This window comes from Leuresthes tenuis, unplaced genomic scaffold (genome assembly GCF_036924035.1).
Source record: "Leuresthes tenuis unplaced genomic scaffold, fLeuTen1.0.hap1 SCAF_1, whole genome shotgun sequence".
NCBI classification, from domain to species: Eukaryota; Metazoa; Chordata; class Actinopteri; order Atheriniformes; family Atherinopsidae; genus Leuresthes; species Leuresthes tenuis.
Window position 1 is genome coordinate 16652879 of NW_027325355.1, and position 24089 is coordinate 16676967.

Sequence of the window (24089 nt, forward strand, 5' to 3'; positions counted from 1 at the left end):
ATTTGCACAGGAAGGCAGGGGGAAGGGGAGAGCCATGTGAACTTGTGTGGGTGTTTTCTTCTTTTTTTTATTCGTTTTACAAAACCAGCTTCTGATTACCGCCCATCTTAAGACACCCGAGATCCAAATCACCTTCTGAGGCCTCACAAAAGCCCAAAACATTTTGCCTCTCTGTCCGTTTTCAACTAAAAGTGAGGATTAGCTTAAGGAATGAGAAAGTCTGTGACTGCCAAGTAACAAGTACATAAAGTATAAATTTAAAGAATGCAGAGAGTAGTGCTCGCTGGTAGAAAAAGCCTCCAAGGTAATTGGTAAACAAGTTGAACAACTCACAGGGAGTGGTGGGTCAAACAATAAATCCCAAAATGAATAAATGCTGCAGCAACTGGTTTTCCTGAATTTGATTTGCTCTTAAACTACAGGGGCTCTGAGGTGAGGAACATGACAACTAGACTAAAATCACAAGGAAAAGTCCCAAAATGAAACAACTACACGGTAAACTACCTTAAAAAAATGTAGCACAAAACAAAAGAAAAAAAGGAAGAGAAATGTGAAAACTAAATGACAAAAAAACGCAAGAGAAAAACCAAAAACACAAGAAGAAGAAAGACAAAGCAGACCATGGATACTTTCTTTTTGTTGTTTTTATTTTCTGAAATATTGTCGTGTTTTCTGCTTGCTGAGACGAACGGATGATCGGTTTATGCTTTTAAAAAGATCCCAAAAACAATGAAAAACTGCATAGTTTGAAGCTGGTGTTCCATCACTGAAATGTCAACTTGAACATTCAAAAGCATCTCCAATTTAAACGCCAGATATGTTTTTTATACATTGTTACGCTCCTGTTTAACTCCTGTTTAACTTCCTTGTTGCAAAGATTCATTAGCTTTTGTTGAGCAGGCTTCTCGCTAATTGCTCTTTAATGTCTCATCATTCATAAAACATCTCCAAAACATTGAAAACCTGGATCAAACGTCAAGTAGCTGCCAATCTGCCTCAGTACCTGCTCGCTGTGGTGGAATCGGAACACAGAAGTCATTTCAAGACAACACAATTCTTGTTAGGATCGACATGTTCTTGGCTTCCTGCACATCTCCATTCAGGCCTTGTGTGCTCTTGGGCAGCTTGGAGGAGTTTCTAGCACTCACTGGTGTAAATGTGTGTATCCGTGAGTGTGTGTGTGTGCTCGAGCCCACCTTGGCAGTGGCACTAGCTATCTGCAGGGCCCAGCCGGTATGCTAGCAGCGAGAGCGCAGTGTTTGTAACAAAGCCGGTCTGACTGTGTGACGCTTCACATTTGTCCCCTGGGCGACACGAGGTGCAACCTTCCAGGAAAGAGGCTCTAAAACGGATCGGCGGAGGATGACACTGAAGGATGAGGGTGGCGGCGAGCTGTGTGGTTTCGCCACCATGTGTGCTGAAGAAAGTCTGCATGGCGCTCGGACGTCTGGCCAATGTGTTGCCTGTGACAATGTGATGGAGCAGCAGGAGTACAAACCCTGAAAATTACATATTTAGTGAGTGCTCGTTGTCCCTTCTGAGTTATATTAATCGTCACTGAAGCCCATTTGTGACCTTCCTTCTCAAAACACATGGATTTCCTATGCCAGGAAGTTTGTCAGAGAAGTTTTCTTCATTACATCGGTCTGCTTTTCACAAACGCCCCGCCACCCTCATTTGCGTGATCTCGCCAAGCATCAATCTGCTGTCGGTGACGATGTGTGTGATAGGGCCGCTTCCTCTGATCGCATATGAAGGCTTTAATTAGCTGCAAGGCTCAGATTGCAGGGTGTCAGGGTCTATCGGCTGAGGCAGGGAGGATGATGCTGATGGTGGTGGTGGTGGTGATGTCGTAGGGGTTGGAGTGGACTGGGTGAAGTGGGTCAGGTCCGAAGTGAGTGGACACGCGAGTGACACCGGCGTGTGATGTGACCCGTTAGCGGTGGAGTGGATAGACTCGGGGCAGCTCTCGTCCTGTCTGTCTCGGCCAATGCAAGACGCTGATAGCCACGGGGCAAACAAATCAGAGGATGTCAGAGTGGTGCTGGCTGAGGTTGCTGCTCTGTACTTCACTGCACTTCAAGTAGAGACACTTTGTTGTTGCTATGCTTCGCATGCCTTGCTTTGCTGTAGGTTTCTCTGAAATATGTGACTTTTTCTTTTGATAACTGGACTTAGTTTCGTCTCTCAGTTAGTCTGTACAATACTCTCTTTTGTTTTTCTTCTCAAATATACTTTTCATGTATTGCAGATATTCTCTCTTTTCTTTTTCCCCCTGTTGAGGGTTTTATTATGAGCTTGCTCCCTTGTTTCTTCTAACCCCGACAAATTGTGAAGTAGCTGCAAAACGACACTTCTTTTGTGTTTGCAGGTCGAAAGAAGCCGCCCATTTTGCCCATGAGGTCCAGCTAATTTTGTTCGATTTCTTTCATGCCTGCACCCAATATCAGACCCTTAGTAGATGGGACAGGATTTGTCACCCTGGTAACGCAGAAAGTGAAGCTCTTTAACATGCCATAGAAATTGGGAGCCCTTGTTGAAAGCTACTCCACTTTGTTTTCCTGAACCTCAACGAGTCATTTTCAAAAACCTAAACCAAACTAGTCTTATAAGTTGTCATCTGTTGAGAAAAGTCTGGTGATGGGTCAAGTAAAATTTAAGATCCTAACTTCGAACCATGATGTCTTCCTTACCGTATAAATGCCTAAACCCGAACAAATACTCTTAATGCCTAACCCTAAACTAATACTTTAAATGCCTAATGAAATAATGGAACAAGGAGAAAGAGGGGAACAGCCGTCCTCAGGCTGTTTATCAACATGAATTTATGGATCCTGACCCTGGAATCTGGGAGGGAGGAGTTGGAGAGAAGGTGGGGGGAAAAACACAAGACCAACACAGACCTCAAACCTAAGTTGACACCTTAGCATTCAGCTTCCATAGTTGTTTGGTTTGATTTAGGCCCCACAAATTCCTCCATAAAACAATCAATGGTCCAGTCAGATGTCTCATGCTTGCTACTCTTTCAAACTTAAAACATTTCTTTTTATTTTGCTTTTGCAACAAACATTATATATCCTTTCCCACTCGGTCCATCCATGTTCACAATTTTCTTTAACGCAAGTCTCTAGTTTGATGTGATCGTGAGCACTCAGTGGGCTTTGCACATTATTTCTTCTTCATCCACCTTTATGTTAATCAAACTGAACATAAGAGTGACATAAAACTCCCATGGCAATAACTTCCGAATCAGTTTGTTCTGTTGGGTTTACCACGAAAGTGCAGAGCTGCAAATCTTTGACTATGATAGTAGTAGTTGGTGTCTTCTTGTCTTTGCCTAAACAGGGCATGTGTAGCCACGGGGCAGCAGCATATCAGAGGTGATCAGCGTGATGCAGGCTGAGAAGACACACACACACTCACTCACTAAGCATTAACACACACGTGCAGCTCCACTTTGTTGCAGAGTTGGACTCAAATTCTGTCGAAGTTTTAGAACCTCTGGAGATAATAAAGGCATATCTCTCTGATGCCTGATGAGAAAACACGCTGGGAGTGAATATGCTATTGATGTTACACAGAGTGGTATTAGATCTCAATAATCTGTCAAAACAAAGCGTGATTAACTTGTCCTGTGGGTGAGTGCACAGTCCTGTAATTATTTCATAAATATTCGGGCATTTGAATATCGATTCCCAGGTTCATCTTTGACTCTTCATGCTCATCAAAGTCCTGCAGATGCAGTTTTCATTTGCAATGAGGAATTACTGACAATTCAAGTGAACTGACTTGACATTTCAGCTAACGGTTTGGCTAATCATTCACTTCTTTACAACCTGTCCAGTTGCATGGCTGCACATGTGACATCACCGTGCATGTTGCAAAGATACCGTAAGCATACAAAAACGCGATGTGGCCAACTGTGAAAGTAACAGGTTAGAATAAACCGCTGCTATCCTTAAAGATCTTCAAAATGGGTTTCATGTCGGCGCTTTTCATCCCTCAATGTGATTCTTCAAAGTGAGAAATGCCGTCGAACCCAAAGAAAACGCGGCACAACTGTGGCCGATAACTCCCAGGAACAACCACCAAGCTCCAACAATAACAACTTAAAAAGATTTTTGCTAATTTGCGAATGTTTCTTTGCTGCAGCGTCTCTGAAGGCCAGCACCAAAAGAGTTAGGGATTCCAGTCAGAGTAGAATGATGATTAAAACTGCTTCACCCAATTCTTCTATCATCTGTCTCCCAGTGCCTTTAATATGCAAATTGTAGGTATGCAAAGCTCTGATGCTTTTATTTAAAAGACATGTCCTCGGGCGATAGCAGTGGGCTTCCAGGGAGAGCTCTGTTTTAGTATGAAATAAATAGTTGTTAAAGAGATCACACAAGTTTGTATCTTGGAAGATGAAAAGCTAATTGACATGAATAATTTATTTGTATTGCAGGATCTTAAATATCTCAAATAGAGCTTGATAAATAAAACTTGAGTTCAAACATGATGTCTGCCGTTGATGGGGCCTTCCGAGTATTCAGAGGGAATTACATCTTTCAGATTAACCGTCATGCCTTAAACTCATAATGGCATTTGTCCTAAGGTCACTCTACTGCAATTATCAGATATTACCAGAATACTCAAAGGTATTAAGAATAATGATCTGAAAGTGAATTATCATGTTGCTCCTGAGGTTGGGGATGGTGAAGCAGGGGGGCATGAGGGGAGAGATGAGATTTGAACTTGTGATGTCATCAGGTAAGCAGGGGGAAATGGAGGCTTTAGACAAAGATACTATTTTAACTGCCATCTATTCTATTATATGAGTTCCTCAGTCTTACCATCTAATGGTAGCTGATTTATTTATTTTTTCCGGGTGCGTTCTGCAGATGCCTGTTAATGGAGCCAGGTGTATAAAAGCATGAAAACATCTGAAACATGCAGGGCCTCCTGAGGACTACAACTAGGAGCGCAGCTCTCGATCTACAGGGTCATTATTGTCTTAATCATGAGTCGCAACCGTAAGACCACTTTGAATTGTTCACTGCCATTTTAAGATTCATCAAAAATTTAGATACTTAGAACAGTGTAATTCTTGTCTATAAGAGTCCAGAGTCACTCATACCTTGTCAGACTTTCTGAGGGACGTATACGGAAGTCCATCATCTCGTCCCTGGAATTAAACTTGACCGAGCAGGGCCACCAGGTATGTGATCACAAACCAGGTTTAACACTGAGTACGTTAAAAAAGAAAAACAAAAAAAACCGAATTAATTGGATATTTGGAATATTCGTCCGAAATAATATCTATGTTCAATTTACATTCGTGGCCAAAGATATTGAATCCAATTGAATTATTTGACAATACTAACACAGAATGAAGGAAAAACCCAAGCAAAGAGTCATAATCTGTTCATAGACGACTTTAGCCTCTGGCTAAAGACCCTCTGTTTAAATACCATGTTGTGTGGAGGGCAGGCATCATTGTCCTTTTTTTACTAAATCAGCACGAAAGCTGATTGGGGAAGAGCAATTATCTTATTTATGTATGAACATTTGATATTGAAGCTCAGGAAATTATTTTTATAACAACAAAAGAAAACCTTTTGAGGTTCTACATTAAGGACTAATGAGACGATTCCGATAATGTAATATGTAAATGTATTGTGGCTGTAAGTGGAGCAACTGCAGCACCTTCTGATCCTCTTATTTTATTTTCCAGCTTCAACCGACTACTTGTTTTTTTCCTTTTTAAGAAAAAAAAAACGAGTACAGTTTGGTGTGGTCAGCCTGTGTTTGCCCCAGTGGTTTTGTATGTTTTTACTCATGTCTGAAAATGGATATGTTGATTATTTGCTGGTGTCAAAAGGAGCATCGCACACTTCTAATCATCTTCACTGTCAAGCACCTCTTTGCAGGGTTTTGTGGGTTTTGGCTTCAGGAAGTGTTCTTTCATCTTTAACAATGACCGCGGCAGCTCTCAGTTTTGATAACAGTATGTGAGAGAATGCCTTCTCTCTCCCCCTGAGTTCAGTCTATCCAATCATGTCTCTTGTGTGACCGACTGACATTTTTACCAAAATGAATAAGACCGCCCACCAGATCCTCCACCCAGGCTGAAGGCAAGCGCTCAGAGTGTTTTAAAATTGCAGCTTGACCCCAGCACAGAGGAGCTCCACACACTCCGAGTTCAATCCTACTGCATATCTCTCTTGGCATAGTTAGAATTCAGAAGAGCTTGACTGTAATGGGAATGCCCCTCTGATTAGAGAAAACCCACAATGCCCTCTGTTGTTATTGTGAACTTTTGACTGCGTGGGCCGGGCCTCGACAGCAGCGGACCGCGCTGAGGAGTCGGCAGTGGGGTGGAATATTTGACATTTCTCCGTGATGACAACCTTGTTACTACTCATTTTTGTGCTATATGCATTCTCTCTGTGTGGATCTCCCGTGGCAACATAAAATCCGATTTGGATGACAAATACTTTCCGGCTCTGAGTGTTTCTGCAAACTCCACCCAGTGCTCTGGAGCCGAAGCCTGAGCAGAGCTGTTTGACACATACTGGGCGTGAATGTGCTCTTTTGGGACACATTGAACATGGTTACAAGTATCAAAAGCTCTTTTGAAAGTTTACACAAGTGATGCAAGAACAGAACCTCTTGTATAACCCTCCACTTCTCTGTTGTCATGAATGCCAACCAGTTTAGTGACCTGAAATCTTTCCTTAGATGAACTAAGCATGCACAGCGGTCCAACAAGGCTCTTATTCAGACAAGCTGACATTTAGGAGAAATGAGGTTTTGATCTGAAAGTAACATTCAGCTCATAAGAGCTGTGCTGTTGTGTGGTTACTGTCTATAGCACTATCACTTGGCTAATGTGGTAACTCCCAGAAGATTTAAGATGCGGGGGCTTCGTGTGACCGCTGTGCCTGCTAATGTTGAGACTAATTCTGCCGGAGAGCAGATGAAATATGAAATTAGTTGCAACCTTTGGAAGCAAAGGGCCGGAGACAATGGAAAGAAGTGCTGGGAGCGATTGTAAGTAATAGGTGTTAGATTCTGGTTATCCACTGTTAACAGCAACAAACTTGTCAAACAAGCATGATTTGGATGCATGCACAAATGATTTTGTTGTGGCACTTTGGTGCGACCTGGTGATTACTGAGGTCAAGAATGAGTCTCACTGTCCACACACTTCACATCACACTTGACATCTTTGCCAACACCCCGTGAACTCACACTTGTTCCCATACATCGAGTACATAAACTTGATGGACATAGACACCACGATCCCCTACCTATGTAGCCATATCGCCAACCGAGCTGCTCTGCTAGTTTTAGCCAACGTTTGTCTCATTTGTTTGTCGTGACATCATCAATCGTTTCGGTGCAGTCGGTACCCAAACACGCATTTAATTACTCTTCTTGCAGATAATAGTGTTCAGTTTTTGTTAATGTTGGAAAATGTTCTGCTAGCTATTAGCAATGCTAATTTTGTCATTTAGATATCATATTTCTTTAGTTGAACAATGGGATTGATATACATTTTGCGGGTGTTTCAATGAAGGTATTGACTCACAAATGTGTATATCGTGACCTTCCACTTGGGAAGCCATACCTGTGCTCAAGAATGGTTCGTGCACTGATCAAATTTGATGTTTAGCCATAGAGGAGGATAAAACCACATGTTGGTATGAGAACACAACTGGAGTCAGACCAGGCTGTCACTATGCATCAACAAAATCTGAGGGAAAATGTGAATATTCATGTTTTGGATTTTCTAAATCAGGCATTTAATGTGGTGAGGGTCCCAGTGCTTTTTTTTTTTTTTAAATGTATTTTTATAAGACTGGAGGATTGGATCAATCTGCCAAAAAATGTATCATTTACCACTTGTAGTTACAGAGTGTGGTGCTAAAACACAGCTGCCACTCCATAGCAGCTCCACTGTCACTTCCCCAAAAATCATGGCTTGTTTGAAACCTCAATACATATAGAATATAAGACTTGTGTCACACTGCCTTTAGTTTTTTGCTAACTGGGCTTTTTTTTTAATATGCCATATACCGAGGCTGGCTTTTGTATGCAGAGATCCTGCATCCAGACTTTGGAGGATTATGTTTTTATGCCCATACTGTAAAAAATATTTGTTTTACCGAAAGTAACAAAACGATGAGCTTCCATTGCAGGGGTAAAAAAAGAGCTGTGCCACCTCATCAGAAAGTAATACTGTGCGTATTTGAATGCGTTTCACGATTTTCTGCCATCACAGAGGAGTTTTTTTAAATTTTTCTATAGAGATCATTAATGGGATCTTTACTGGGATCATTAATGACTTCATGGGTGTTCAAAATCATACAGGAAATATATATGCGCAGGTATTAACCAATCAGAATCACCAAACTATGCCAACACATGTGCATCAACCTGTGAGGCCCCCGCTGCTTGAGCTCGTCTGAACTCAGCAGGGGGAGCAGATTGCCAGTTGTGGGACAGTTGTATTTTAGGGTTCAGGGTTTAAAGGGGGGGTGGCGGAGGTCAGAAGGCCAGATTCGAGAACTAAATCTCTAACAGAAGAGCATCGCGTGGATTCCCGCGCCTCTGCAGAACCTCCTTAATGCTTTTTTGCTCCGATCACAGTCTCAGCCCTGAAAGATCCTCTGGTTTGAAGTCACGCAGTGCACGCATGAAATCCAGCACAGTAATGTGAAGCAGGGTATGTAGCCTCACAGCTCCTCCGGACGAAACAGTAAGTGTTAAATGAAAGAAGAGTGGCGCCTTTGAATGGAGGAATACATTCTTATTGTCGAGGTGAAGGGCTGACAATGAACCCCCTCGCTCCTTGTTGAGCCTGCGAGAGGCCGACTTGTTCATCCCTTGTTATGCCGCTAATGTGTATGATTTAAGGGGGAATTATGCACATCTCAATGTGCCTATAAATGACATTATTCATGCACAGGTGCTGCACTAAGCAGCTTCTGAATGATAATTAAGATAATCTTTCTCCTTTTTTTCCCCTTTTCCCTTCCTTCACGCTCGCTGGCTCTCTTTTCTCACGGATCCACTTTGTTCAGGCAATATCTCCTGTGTCAATACCTCGCAAGACTGCAGCCCCTCTCCCCTCAGCCATTGTCTGATCCTTATTCAGCACTAAAACCCGCGCTAACAAGTGAGACCACGTCTCTGTTTCTCCCCGGAGCCCGACGGTATTTCTGAGAAATAATGTGCCAAGTTGAATTAAAGGGGGAGAATAAAAAAAAAAAAAAAAAAAGAAGAAGAAGAAGAAGGGGAGGGGGGAAACTTTTGCAAGGCAGAAACTTGGCGGCAGCGTTCCCGAGGGAATTCACCGCGCAATGAATTTCTCAAACGAGAATATGAAGACATTGATGTCGAGCACTTTGCATATGATAAGCTCTTTTTCCATAAAGAGAAATGATTAGGTTTGGAATGGCTCGGAAGTGTTGCTGGGGAAGAAGACTTCTGGGTTCCCGCATATTAAGGACAGTTAAAATACATTAGAAAAAGAGAAAAATGTTGTCATAGTTGGGAGCGAGTTGTGGCAAAATGATGTTTAAAGGCAGGTTCTGTGATTCGAAATGCACTAAAGCCTAAACTTTCCTTCTGCCTTTGCACAGAGGAGGAATGAATCCCATGTATCCTGACGTGTTTGGACGGGGGCGAGGCGGTTTGTGCTCCTTCGATGCTTGGCGTCGGCCTCGTCTCTGGCCCGCTTTGCGCAGGAGGCCATCCAGTGTCTCTGCGGCGCGCAGCTGGGTGTCATTACCCGGCTTTTGCCACACCCTTCCACTTCAAATGAAACCCACTGGAGACGTGCAGCAGAACAGAGCAAAGCAGAAGCTGTAAATGACTCGCAGCGTTTGTTTTGAGCCGCTCCAGGTGTTTGACAGGTGAGGTGCGGCTCCAGTGACACGGACGCTTACCACAGTGATGCGCTTTGGTACATTTCATAGTCCTTGGACACATTTCATACTTTTCAATACTTTTAAGCCACCACATTTCATACTCCCAGGCGGAATGACAGTTTTGGATGTTCAGGAGCATGTTGTAACTTTACTCCAGGAGTTGATTATTCCCAGCATGTGGCCAGCTGCTGTGGAATTTTAAACCTGTGTGAATTAGTTCAATAAAAGTGAGTCATCTGTGGCAAGCGGTTGTTTTAAGTCATTTTTCTGCAGTATCCTGAGTCAGTGTGTTGAGCAGCTTGTTGTTTTGTAGTGAAGTGCTTCAGTGTTGGAGCTGAGGCACCATGAGGGAAGTGGGTTTGTGGGATGATCGTGATCACCACCCCGGTTAAGTGATGCGGTTAAGTTTCGTAAGACTGACTTGTCTTGGACGTTGTTTAGAAATTGTGAAAAAGCACGTCATGAATCCAAGAGCAGCTGTGAAATGGAAAATGTTGAGCCTCGACTCTTAATACTGGTCAAATGTTAAGAGCAGAATCAACTCGTCTCCGAAGGAAACGCATCTCTTCACAGTTTTCATGTGGCGCCAAGAAGAGAAGAGCTCTTTAAACACCGAGCTGGAAGATATTTGATGGTCTCAAACCCGAAGTCGATTTCTTTTTGCCCTTATGGATGTCATTCCATTCCAAAGGGCCGTATTTGCTGTGAGCACATCAAGCAGCCTCTCAGTTAATCTGCTGCGATTCAAGGCACAGGTGTGCAGTGGCTTTTTTAGGCCATTTCCTACAAAAGCTGTGAGGAAAACGCAGACTCAAGAGTACGGAGAGGAACCCGAGGTGGAAACTTTTACTTGCCGTAACTGCTGCAGTGCGATTTTATTAAAAGAGAAGGATTCCCTCCTCCTCTACCAACCACTGAAAAAGAAAAAAGAAAAAATTAATTTTGAACCCGTATGTGAGCGACACTCCACCCCTTTGATTCTCTCAGAAGTTTAAATTATGAGTCTTTTGCAAGCAAAGCTTGGCCGCAGATGGATGTTTGCCAGTTGTTTGCAAGAAGCGCAGGACATAAATTTGCTGAGCGGCTTTGCTGTGGCATGAACGTCACTGCAACAGTCAACAAGTCCTCCAAAACCTAATGACAAAATAGGTTGTTTGACGCCCTTACTGGCAGGAAAACAAGTGTTTTTCAGTACCTTTCACTGTGTGTGTGTGTGGGATGCTGATGGTTTCTTTTTGTTTGTTGTTTTTTAAAAAATGGATCCATATTTTCTCGTGTGGTATTAAATTGCTTTGGTAAGTTTCACACATTCCTTTTTTTTTTTTTTCGTAAGAAGAGTAAGGATTAAAATGCAATAGAAAAATCTGAATTAAGTTAAGCAGTAATTAGTGACAGTTTACGGGGACAATAGCACCTCATGCTGTTCAGTGAAAAAGAAGCCTGGACCACAGACTACATCTGTCACAGCTGCAGTCACAAAAAGCAGAATTAGCTTCCTGTAAAACCCAGATTTCCTCTGCAAATGACACTGAATCATATATATTTGAGCTGTGCCTCCTGGCTACGGCACGTCCTGAAATGTCTTTAATAAGGATGAGGATGTAAACGGGCTGCTGCAGCTCCAGTTTTAAATTAGAAATAACCCGGCGGAGTGCTTGACTTACAGAAAAGGTTAGGTTTAAACACAACACATTAATCTCTGATGCTCGTTCGCACATTTATGGATCTGAGTAAGTGTGTGTGTGTGTGTGTGTGTGTGTGCTTCTTTGTGTGTGTTTTCTGGACGGAAACACCCACTGTTATTAACCAAAATATAAAAAAGCAATTACGGAAATGAGTGCACGAAAATATGAGAAAGCAAAAAATTTCGAGGCGGCCTGTGCAGAGGAATCAGCTTAATCTGAATATGATAAGGCAAAGATGAAAATCAATAATTATTTGGATCATAATAAACTCGGGATATGTAGAGCTCTGCTGTATATCACCACTCCCCACAGCAGCAAGAATGTATGTGCAAGGCCTTACAATTTCAACCTGATTACAATGATCCAGGCTCATATCTGTTTGCACTGGCTGTGCATCTTTATTCCTTTTTTCTTTTTGTGGCAGAAATTGCAGCTTTTACTGATGACGGGCAATTTGGAAGTGCCCTTGTTGAATAGTCACAGGTGCCACGCTGCTTGAATCAAGCCGAAATAGCCGGAGTGGTTTTCATTTTTTTTTTTCTCCCTCCGTGCAGGAAGGGAACACGCAAGTCTTTTCAGAATGAAATGCTGTTTTATGTGGCCATTAGTGGATTGGAGATTTAGTTACACAAACATTTTACACAGGAAGGAGTAATCTCATTGGCTGGGTTAAAGCACATTGCTTCTGCAGTTATTTTTCATTGTGTGCTTCAGCTCTTGTTTTGTCGTGACCACTGCTGGTGTCACGAAGCCCTGTATGATGTGAATTCCCACCATTCTTCTGAGCCAGGGCTAGAACTCGAACGATATTCCTGTAAAAGGACAACCAGAACACTGCAAGCAAGGAAACTTGGTGGAACTTGTCTCACTTTCATGATATGTATGTTGAAAGTGAGACATTTTTTACCAATTTTGAAGAAGAAGACATTCACCCAGCAGCACTTCTCAAAGAGGGTTCGACAGGGTCATATTTTTAACGATAGTCTGTAAATGTCTTGGAACCAGTTGGTGGACTTTTGGGAGAAAAATGTCACCCCATTCTTGTCTGACATTGGATTCTAGCTGCTTAATGGTCCTGATTCCATGCTGTATTGCTCTCCACTTTACCTCAGTCCATTTTAAGTTTGCGTTTATCCAGAGAAGACTGAAGGGTTTCTGTATCATGTTCACACATGGCTTCTTCTTGGCATCATAGGGATTCCTAACCCTAGCATTTGTTAATGATAAGGTGGACTGAATTCTCTGAATTCTACTTTGAATTCCACTAATTAACTAAAGATTACAGCACATTTAGTTGAAGCAGTTTTTTTTGGCAGATTGCCGAATCTCTGCCCATCTTTCCTTCTGAGTCTCGGCCTCTCTAAGGTGCTCTTTTTATACCCAATCCTGCGACTGACTTGTTTCCCTTTTTCCTCCAGGTTTTACTTTTAAGTACAGCTTACTTTCCCAGCCTTTTGTTGCCCCTGTTCTATCCTTATTTTGAGAACCTGTTTATTGTCTTTTATTTTGTAACTTCTTTTAGGTTTTTCCTGTTACACGCTACTTGCACCGGGACCCTAAATACTTGATAGCGCTTTTGATGATGGCAAGTCATCAGAAAGTATTTCTCAGACTCCCTCTTGTTTGAAGTTGGGTGGTACTGCTAGCCTGCTAGATATGAAACAAGTTTGCTCTCAGGACAGAAGCTGAACGGAGGTGTTTGGCATTGAATTTAAAGTGTGTGTCCACTTCACTTTTCCCCCCCTTGAAGTTCCTCGTTGCCAACAGCTGCATCCGTGCAGAAAGCTCAGGTTGCTTGTCTTTTGTCTTTCACCTGTGTCATATTGCTTTGACACCACATGAAAAGAGATTGTGTGTCATGCACGTGGCTCTATCTCCAAAGAGGTCTGTTCACTTGAGAGTGTGTGTTCATATCGTTTTCAGTATCCCCATCTCTAAGATAATAAACAACAGAATCAAGCTAACATCGGAATGGGAGATGTGGGGGGGGTTTGAACATCTTTGTTCCGTCTGCTTTAGAAAGATGCAGTCAGCCCGTCTTGACTGAGGCGTACAGGATGTGCCTGATGTTTCCTTGGCAGAGGAAAAGGTAAAAATAGAGAGGATTCATCTGGTTTGAGTTGTGCCGCACCACATTACTTTGAGGGTGGGTTTTTTTTCTTTCTCTACGTTCAACAGTCCTGGGCCTTTTTGTGTGATTGAAGCTCAAACGGACCAGGAAATGCAAATAATCCTGGTTCTGAGGACATCCAGTGACGTGATTGTTGGGACGTTACGGGGAGGCTGGCCAGCTCGCCACAATAAAGGCAGAGTTGGAGCGAGAGATGAGTGGAGACTGGGTTAAGTTAAGTCTGGAGGAGAGGACTTCAAAGGCTGCTAGGTTCGCCTGCCATATTGAGAGTGACGAGATGTGTCTTTTATTAATAGCATTCACCAGAGTTTCTTGTTTCTTCTCTCAGCTAGTGCCATTGTTCTACAATCATTGTGTTGTGGAGACAGCATAAGAGGAGTAGTTTTAAAGCTGCGGAGCAAATTACACCTTGATTACACGCAAGGGAGGCAGTTGAAGGATTTACCGCTCACAATTGTTTGACATTCTCGTTTCTAACGCATTTTAGGCCCTTTTCCACCTTGATAAAAGCCTTTTTCTTTTTTTTTTTTCTTTTCTTTTTTTTAACATTTTCCATATGTCGCCACATCTGAGGTTTAGTTTCAGTAGTCCACTCAAAGTTAAATCAATAAAAGCTTTAAAGAAATGTTAGGGGAGAGAAAAAAAATGTGTACAGTAACAATGTTCTGTGTGTCCAATCTGTGTTTAGTCCCATGCAGCCTCATTCTTCTTGCTGTTCCCCCATTTATCCACATAAACAACATTAAAAACACCTTGATTCACATTTGTGCATGGCATGCCGGCTCATGAAAACCCTTTAATTACCAAAACGCTTTCAATTCTAACCCTTAAACCTCATGTTTGGCATTTGGAAGCCGCTTTTTTTTCTTCTTTCTTTTCTTTTGAGCCACAAATGACCATATTTGGACAAGGGAATGGAGCCGTGAGTGACACTTTAAACTAGATTAGACAAAAATATGAAGTGAAGTTGATGCATTGTGAACAGGGGTCTATTGGAGCAAGTGCTTAGTGGCTATCAGTGGGGTTGACCTTTAAGGCTTCCTCATCTGTGTCCAACACTACCTAACGTACCAGTGTGAGACGCAAAATTGTTCCTATCAAGTGCTATTTGGAATGAAATGGTTACTTGAGGTGGATCTAAAATACCTGATTAGCATCCGGAGCTTTGTGTTAGCTGAGTCCTGTTAACAACATTTATTTGATAGACTCTCACTTTCTGCAAGTTCCTCAAAATGTGTAGGATTCCGTACTGCCTGGTTGCTTGATGACGTATTAACTGAGCCTCGTGACAACCAAATTTGCTTCACTTATGGCGTCATAAACATTGTTCGTGAAATATTCCACCTTCTATGGTTAAGTAGTCGGCTGCTTGTGATAGCTGAATACGTAACAATTTCCTCGGCTTTAAAGATCTGTGTTAGCTCACAGTTCCTGTAAATGGAGTAAGAAATGACGTGTGAATGAGTTACTTGAAAAGCACTATAAATCTGTTCCAATTATAATAGTCAAACTGAGAGGAACCCAAGACTTTAAAGTCTTTTTGTCAATATTTATGTATACAGAGGTTAATTTAGTACTTCTAAGATTGTGTTCTTCCTGAAATGTGATCTGCATTTGTATCAGTGTGCCCATCACTAAGTTTTTATGTGGAATCTTCATTGAAATAACTTTGGAGCTCAACAGAGAGCATCTTTTCTCTATATGTTGACATAGGTTCGGCTATTCTTCCGAAAACTCCCCAATAATCCTACCCATTTTCTGGCAGTGGGCTTCACTTCCATCCTCTGTGGCGCACAAGCACATGAGACCATTTCATATTTGCATATTATGACGCAGACGCTGCCCATCATCACTTCTCCTCATTAAACATCGGGATATCTCGCTTTCCTTTTGTCTGTGTTTCGAAAAAGGAAAGAAAAGCCCCCCCCACCCCACAAAAGAAAATCTTGATTTAGCAGCTTTAATTCTCCTCAGCGCACTTGTAATTGGTGTGTATGCCATTGGCTTTTCACTGCGTTCGCCGCTTTTCCCGTAAATCCTTGTCAATCTAAGGCCGGTCTAGCACGTTATCAAGAAAGCGGGAAAACAAATAAAAGCGCCAAACACCACAGTAAACATTCCATAATTGACTGTTTACGAGCGCGATCATCAGTTAGGGTTTGATTTGAGGACGTAATCTGCTTTCGCGGATGCTGGGCCATTCAACCGAAATGGACGTGAGAGTTAATGCAGCTCTAACCTCTGAGCCATTTATGCTCGTCGAACATACTTGTAATGATTAAGTTTGAAAGAGCCATGTTTTATCATCGGCCAACATAAGAGTTGGCAATCTGAAGACCTTCAACTAGAAATAATTAGGATCTATTCGAATGCGGAGTGTGGTGCACAGTGCTGCGACAAGAGCTAAGCTTGTTAATGAATGTGGCGGCAATTAAATGGCTGAACACTAACCCAGCCCCCCTCCAACCACCCGTATTGTTTTATTTTACATCACCTGTAAATTGATTATAATCCTCAGCATTGCTCGACCATAAAGTTTCAAAATGTCTGCCAGCCCGGTTGAAAATGCCCGCTCTAATGCAGCGGCCGATCATCGTGTTTGTGAGGGTTTTGAATTGTTTCCCCCACCAAAGAACAAAAGTATTTTTAGTTCCCACAGATCCCACGTGAAACCTGAGCTGCCGACATGGTTTAAAATTAGTCCATGTGGTTTATTTGACTGTTTTTTTCTCCTTCTCCACCCCCCTTGTCCTCCTCGGCTTTAATTTCTCCACGTAGTTTAACATTAAAAATCAGGTCAACCTTTAAGATTTATGAGCAGTGAAGAGAGGGAAAAAAAAAAAAAAAGAATTAATGGTATGCTATTTTTATTCAGTCAGTCGTCTGTTAATTTGATATGACCTTAGTCAAAGGCGGTGGAATAACAAACTCTACTTACTTCTTCTTAAGACCAAACCCCTGGTCTCCCATGTTGCTTTGCTGAGGATGTGAGAAGCGAGGGGCCCGCTGCCAGCCGGCGTTTCTTTAACTCTTATCTGCAAAACTCAACACACTGGATTTTCAGGACATCAGTGGCACTGAGAAACTAATACCCTTTCATCTAATTACACAGCATATTGTTTCAATTAGGCTTCTTTTTTTTTTTTCTTCTTTCTTTTCTTTCATTAGTCGCTTGAAAATCTGAATTTGAAACCAGAAAAGAGGGCTTCTCAAGTGGCATTTCGACACATTTAGGAAAGGACATTCCGAAAGCCAAATGAGGCCGCTCATCATCGCGATGTCAAAGATGTGGTGACCATGAAGGGCCGCAAGCCACAGCAGAGGTGCATCACCTCCTCTGTTTCCCACCTTTTTTCCTCACCCATGAGTAACCAGTGTGACTCTCCTAATGACAGCATCCAGTCTTCGCTGCGGCAGAGAGCCGAGCGCTCACAGGCCCCCATTGAAGCATCCCTGCAGGGGTTTTCTTCACAGAAGGGCTAGAGGGGAGGGGGTGAAGGTGAAAGTTTGGCACCGGGCAACAGATCCGAACAGTAGAGGCCTTTGTTGCCAGGTTGCTCACGCTCAGCAACGTGGAGGAGCCAGGTGGCCTCTGACCTGACCTCTACTCTGAGAGGAACGGTGGGCAGAGGGGCTGGAATAGAAAAAAAAAAATGAAAGGAGTGGGCAAAGTTGGTTGGAAGAAAGGATTGGAATGGAGGAAGGGGAGGTGGTGGGGAGGGGGACGGCGTGAAACAAAGTGCTCAGAAATAGGTCAACCAGTATCTCATTTTTCTTGCTAAGCTCGTAATCACCCTTGACAAGCACACTGTGGAACAGGCTATTCAGTTGGAATTCAAAGCTCATCGCTGAATGACGGACCCTAACCATCCGTCTCGTGGTGCGAGGGGACATTTAGAAGATGGAAGTTCTTTGTTCTTTGCCTTTTTGTTTGGCTTGTTTTACCGCCACTGAGGACGAGTTACCTGGCTCGGTTGGCGTTAGCGATCAGAATGATGTTCAGTGGCTTCCACAAAAGGGGAAAAAGGGGAGATGGTGTTCATGTGTTGCTCCGGGGCAGGAATAGAGAACACAAAGGGTTATTCATTCACCTCTTCTGCACTTACACTTCATCCATGAAAAAACACTTCTTGCTGAATATGTTGATATTTTAGATTTGAGTTTTTACAGTTTTCATAAGAGCCTCAACATTATATATATATATATATACATTTTTTTACATCATCCGTTGAAACTGCTTGCCTCGGTGCCACAAAATGTACCACAGATTTCTGATTATTTTGTCACTCTCAATTCCCTTTCATCTTTTCATTTTTTTTCTTTTTTTTTTTTACCAAGAAATACATCAAGACCTTTATGAATTCCTCACAAACGCCGGATCAGAAATTCAGCCAGCCTGGAAATAATTGTGCGCCGCTGATGAATGTTCATCAGGATTGCGATTTCCCCATCTCGCTTGCAGATTTAAATGTGATCTTGTTAAGCCACCAAGGGACTGAATCTTGCCCATGGGTGGCCAAAGGATACTCTGTTGCTAATGAGGTGTGCATAGGCCCCCTGGGTAATGGCAGTGTCACGCCAAAGCTTTTAGACACCCTAGGGCAGTCGTACAGTATGGCCCAGACCTTGGTTGTCTGCTGACATTCAGTCGATGCTGAAACAATGAAACACATAGACCATAAAAACTGGGTTTTTCGTTGGTAGTTTTGATCCCTTCCACTCTAAATACCCATTTTAATATGCACTTTAGCCATTATGTCGGTGTTAATAAGAAGTCTCTTTGAGAATGTGCCCATTGTTGAGTGAGTCTGTTAATTATGACAGCTCAAAGTGCTGCTGTATTCTACTGACTCTTCCTCATAAGACGCATGATTATTCAGCGCCACGATAAGAATTAATATGCAGTATGGTTCATCCAGAAATATCTTCTTTTTTCTTCCGCCCCTCATGCACCAAATTTAAATGCTCCAAATTACACATTCAATCCATCTTTGTTTGTGTTTAACCCTGTTAAACATGGAAGCACGTTGTGACTTTTTAAAGACCCATGGCTTATTGGACGAGGAGCTGGCATCGCTAAGTGTAAATTTGGTCTTTGTTTGCCATCAAATAAACACTTAATGTATCTGGGGATGTAAACAAATGTTCATTCTGCGTGGCGTGGCTCCCAGAACGAAAGCTTCAAAGTCATTTATGTATTTTTAGATGATTAGACCGACTAAGTTTAGACTCCAGCTGATGATACAATAGGCTGAAGAGGGTCAGAAAGGGAGCAGCACAATGAGGGAAGCTCTGCGAGCCCTGCAAACTACAATGGTGAAGGGATCAGAAACCCCTGCTGTTTGTATCCAGAGCATTTAATCAAACTGGCATTAGTTTGGCACTGTATAGCTTAAACTTTACTTGCGTCCCAATCCTGTCCGTGAACTTAATATTGTTGACAGTAGCTCCAAATTCTACCATAGACTCAGCAACTGAAAGGATAAGATGGGCTTAGAGGGCTTTTTATAACCTTTCTATTCATCCTGTTACTCTTGTCTGTCCAAAGGACACACAGATTCAAACACCTGGCTGAGAGTCTCCAGCTGCTTTCAGACGGTTCAAAGGAAGCATTTCAAATAAATTATCTTGCAGGTTTATTGACGTTTGATTGCTGTTTTATCTTTTATTATCATATCAGCTGCGGAAGTGTATCCCGCCTTTGTGCTGACTGTCTGAATACCACGGCTGTCAGGTGATTTTATTGAAAAAAAAAAAAGAGGATGCACAAAGGCTTTTGTCGCCGAGGAGACGGCAAAAAATGTCTGCAAGTATTACGGATGCAGACCAGAATACCTGCACCCAATTCTCTCTTTTTCATTGACATGCACAACACAGCTTTTTATGAATGAGTCGAGAATTCTTTACGTCCGACTTACTTGCAAACAACAGTGTGAACATAGTCAACACCTGCTGACACGAAAGAGTTAATCACAACTCTTCAAAAGAATTCCCAAAGGCCTCTTGCTCGTTTTTTTTTTTCCATGGTTGACAGCACTGCATGCGCAATTCAGAGGAATTCATACTTGGAACTGTTATCAGCACCACAACAGAGCCAACAGTAGTGTCACCATAGGTTTCATTATGTCCCTGAAGTAGCTAAAGGGAGTTCTGTTCAAGTGATGATACAGGTTGAAGTCTGCTGTTTGTTTTATTTTTGTAGTGTAGTTTAAGCGAGTGAAGAGGATCTTCTCTCTCCCTCTTTCTCCAAACCACGATATGCTCTGATGTGCTCTCTCAGCATATCAGCTCGAACATATCTGGACCGTCCATTCTTTATGCTTGTCTGTTATGTTGCAGGAATGTCTTTAACCTCGGCAACTGGTCACAAAAGCAACATCTGATTGGCTGGAAACCAATTTCGGCTCGATGCAGTATTAAGACAAGCCCTCCATCAGATCAGAGCATTCTTATAATATCCCTGCAGCCTGTTCAGAGGCTGCACAGAGCAGTGTATTTATGCATTTTTGTTTGCATATGTGTGCGCGTGTGAGTGGTTACGTATCCGCGATAATATAACTGAGAATCATGATGCAAGCTTTTCGCCCAGAGTGTTTTTGAGCTCATTTTCAAATGGTAATTTGCCTTATCCGAAGCAAACTCACTGACTGTAAGTAAGTGATTATTTGCATGGCTGACAATCATTCGACTCGCCTACGGTCTTTTTCCAACTGCTCCAGTTTGTCCGGTCTTTGAAAAAAGAAAAAAACTCGGGGAGGGCCAGTTGTCTTTGAAAAGTCCTTTCATTTACCTTATCATTAGTCACAAATATGGCTCAGTTCATAGTGAAAAAACAGAAAAAAGCAGCAGTCTGATGAAAGCTTTGCAGCCAATAAAAAATAAAGACACAGTTGATGATTTTCAGCTGCTACTTTTTCAGTTTTTGGCAGCGTCGTTCCTCAAACTTTTTTTGGGTTTTGGTTGGAACACCTCAGGCTTTGGGTTTTCATCAAAAAGCCAAGTTTCTGTGGTCCCGTTTTAATTGCTTATTATCCTATTAGAGGCGTCTTGTCAGTGGGTAAAGTGCAGTAACGTTGGGATGCTCTGACAGCAGAACAATGTAGTGATTTAGTACCCACACTCCCCCTCAATCATGCTCAAATGTCAGCCACAGACTCATCAATGCCCCTAACCCTGAGCACACCCCTGAGACACACATCCCACATGACTACACACCAGCCCAGCGTCAGGGACTGCAGAAAAAAGTAAGTTGAAGTTGGATTTTTTTCCCCCCCAAACTCCCTCAGTCAAACAAACAGCAATCATCATGTTTTTTTCTTTTTTTTCCCCAAGTTTGAGCACAGTCCCTTTTTAAGCTGTTTTTTTTGGAAGTCAAAGTAACATTTAGATTGTTATGACATGTTTTATGTGCCTCCCAAAAACAAAGTCAAGGAGGAGTCCCATCTCGGGTACTTATTGCTGAATATTACTTTGAAGCATTGGTTTATAATTCCACCTTTATTAACCGTTCCCCGGTGGGAACACTCAAGCTCCTTGTGTGACGTACACAACATTTTTTTTAGGTACGAACAGAAGTTTATGAGTGATCCAGACCTTTCATAGAAGTCACGTAAAATAGTCCGCTGTTATTCAAATCAAGTTTGCTTGACTAATGGATTGTATATTTAATCACTTTGAAGATATGATAAATAAATGAATACATTAAACTCAATAATTATGCTGACATTATTCTGTTTGACTTAAATTATGCACTAATAATTTGCCCAGGCAGACAACATGCCAGAAGAACCCCCCCCCCCCCCTCATGGACCGCCCCATCAAAGTGCCATCATTATGAGGCAACGACTGATTGCACAGCTTTAGTTGCAGTCATCAAGTGCCTGGCCATGTCGAGAAGTTTTTTTTTTTTTAAGCCATTTTCGTATCAAACTATTTCTTCTTTCCCATTTCTTTTTTTTTTTTCCATTTCTTCGCTTTAGCAGGTCTCGCAATTCGATCTCTGAAAGCAACTTAGGATCAATCTCAGAGCCCGTAAAGTTGTTCTTCCGGCGCCTTGATGCCATTCTCATGACTCAACACTTCCTGGCACAGGAGAGAGGAAGCGTATGGTATAATTTTGGGGGTGGAGGATGCAAATTTGCTATCCTCTTGCGCGTGCACTGAAATACGCACGGGTGACATTCACCCTGTTTACGCAGAACGTTTACACACCTTTCGAGCGTTTGTTGAATCTGACCTTACGAAAAAAGTGATAGAAATTTAGAATAAGAATATGAAAATGTTATGCACGAGGCCCAATGAGCTGTATTTATTTTTGGAAATGCGTTATTGGTGATTGCATTTTTGCTGCTCTTTTATCAAGGGTCTGGTGTAGCTAACTGTGCTGGAAAGCAGGCAGTCAGACGATGCCGAACACCTGAGCTCGACTTGCTTACATCCGGTGCCTCCATTACCATACTTGAATGGTAAGCTAGCAGGTGAGTCAGCCAATTTGTCATTGGAGAGTAAGACATCCGCTTTTGCAATTGTCCTCATGTGCCCGCTAGTTTCCTCCACTATTTGCAGAAATTTAGCATATCACGTTAGCATATTTTAGTGAGAACTTACCAGGTTGTACATTAGGTCAGGCTGATAATAGAGCTCCCTTTGAGCACTTTCATTGGTCTTATGCATCAGTCTGTGCTGCTTATGGCCTGAAGCGCAAACGGCCTGTAATTTAAATTAATCTAAATTGAAATGGCATACTGACGTTGAATGTGATCGGACGGATCTTTGAACTTCGAAGGGAAGGTGACACCTCTAGTGGTCTCCTATAGTGCAGCTCCACAAAAACTGCTCAAACGACCTCATGTCTCTAGGTTTTAGAGGGAGAAGCATGCATATGCTGCATCTCGTCTTAATGGTAAACAACTTCCTATTTTGTTGTATGAAAAAGGCATATTAACACATTTGTGTATTTATGGCAACAGTTGGGACAGATTTCATTGTTAACTTTCTTAAATGGAGAAGTAAGATGGGGCTGTTTCTGTTTTAACCGTCGGCATATTTGCTTTGAAAGGGACAAAAAGATCCAAGGCAGTATCAAGCTTCCGTGAGATGACTCTTTTCAAAGGTAAGACAAAAAGCTCGTGTTGCTGTTTACATGGTAAACGTATGTTGTTAACTGCAGAACTGTAACAGTGAGGTTAGAGAGTAAACAAGATCCTGCACTTCAGTGACTATAAGAGACTCGAATGAAAAATTAATAAAACCGCAAAGATCATTCCAGGAAGAAGGCCACCAGCCTGCATTCAATACTTGTCAATATCAATCTGGCAAAGGTTTCGCCTTGCACTGAAAAAACCTGGGAGGGGGGGGGGGACTAAAGTCATAGAAGTCCTTCATTTGCCATGCTCATCCATCAATCAGTATTTAGGACATTGACAAGTGGTAATTTAATAACCAGTGACCTGGGCTGGCAGGAAGCCGGTCTGACAGACAATACAAACCCATTTATCATGGCGGAGCGACGGTGCTGCTGTGGATCCTCTTGATCCCGCGACTGTCGCTGTAGGAGTTGCCCTCTGCGAACCACCGAGGGCGCGCACGTGAAGCCCGGCTCAGGGATAATACATTTAAAGACCGCCACATAAATAGGTGCTGTGAGAAAAGCTACATCCGAGTCTGTGGAGTGTGTTTACGACCAAGAGTCAATGTCAACCCTGACTTTCACCTTCCATTTCTCCTCAAGTACCTTTTTAAGGAGGGCAAAGTGTAAGTCTACTTGACACATACAGCCTGTGTCTTCCATCTTTTCGCTGTAATTACATAATGCGTGTGGTGAGGGAACTTTTCGTAGCAAGATTCCACAATTTTTATAGTTCCACCATGACATCAGAAGCACTTTTATGCTCTTACATGATTAGTATTTGTGGACATTTTGCCGTGACTTATTGATTTGAACACTGGTAATGTCAGTATGAGCAAGAAGTATATTAATAATTTACTCATCTGACTAAACTGCTGTTTAAGTTTACGTTATGTGATTATTGATTTGTGGAACCCTTTATGATTATAGATGATTAGTTCCTATCTCTTGGAATACTTTCTCCCTCTTATGTGAGCTTAACAGCATTACACATCACTTTATCATTGTTGGCGTGACAACCCGTATAGAATCCATGAGCTGCCACCTCTCTTGTAGGCAAAAAGCACGCTGATATCCAGAGAACTCGCAGAGAGTGGAGGTTCTTTTTCCTGTTTTCATCTTCACTCGCAAGCCAGGGTCAACTCAGGATGCAGTCCTCACCCTCTTTTGGCTTCAGCGCTCCATTTTGTGGAGCTGATCCGTGTTTGCCCACATACAGTGACATC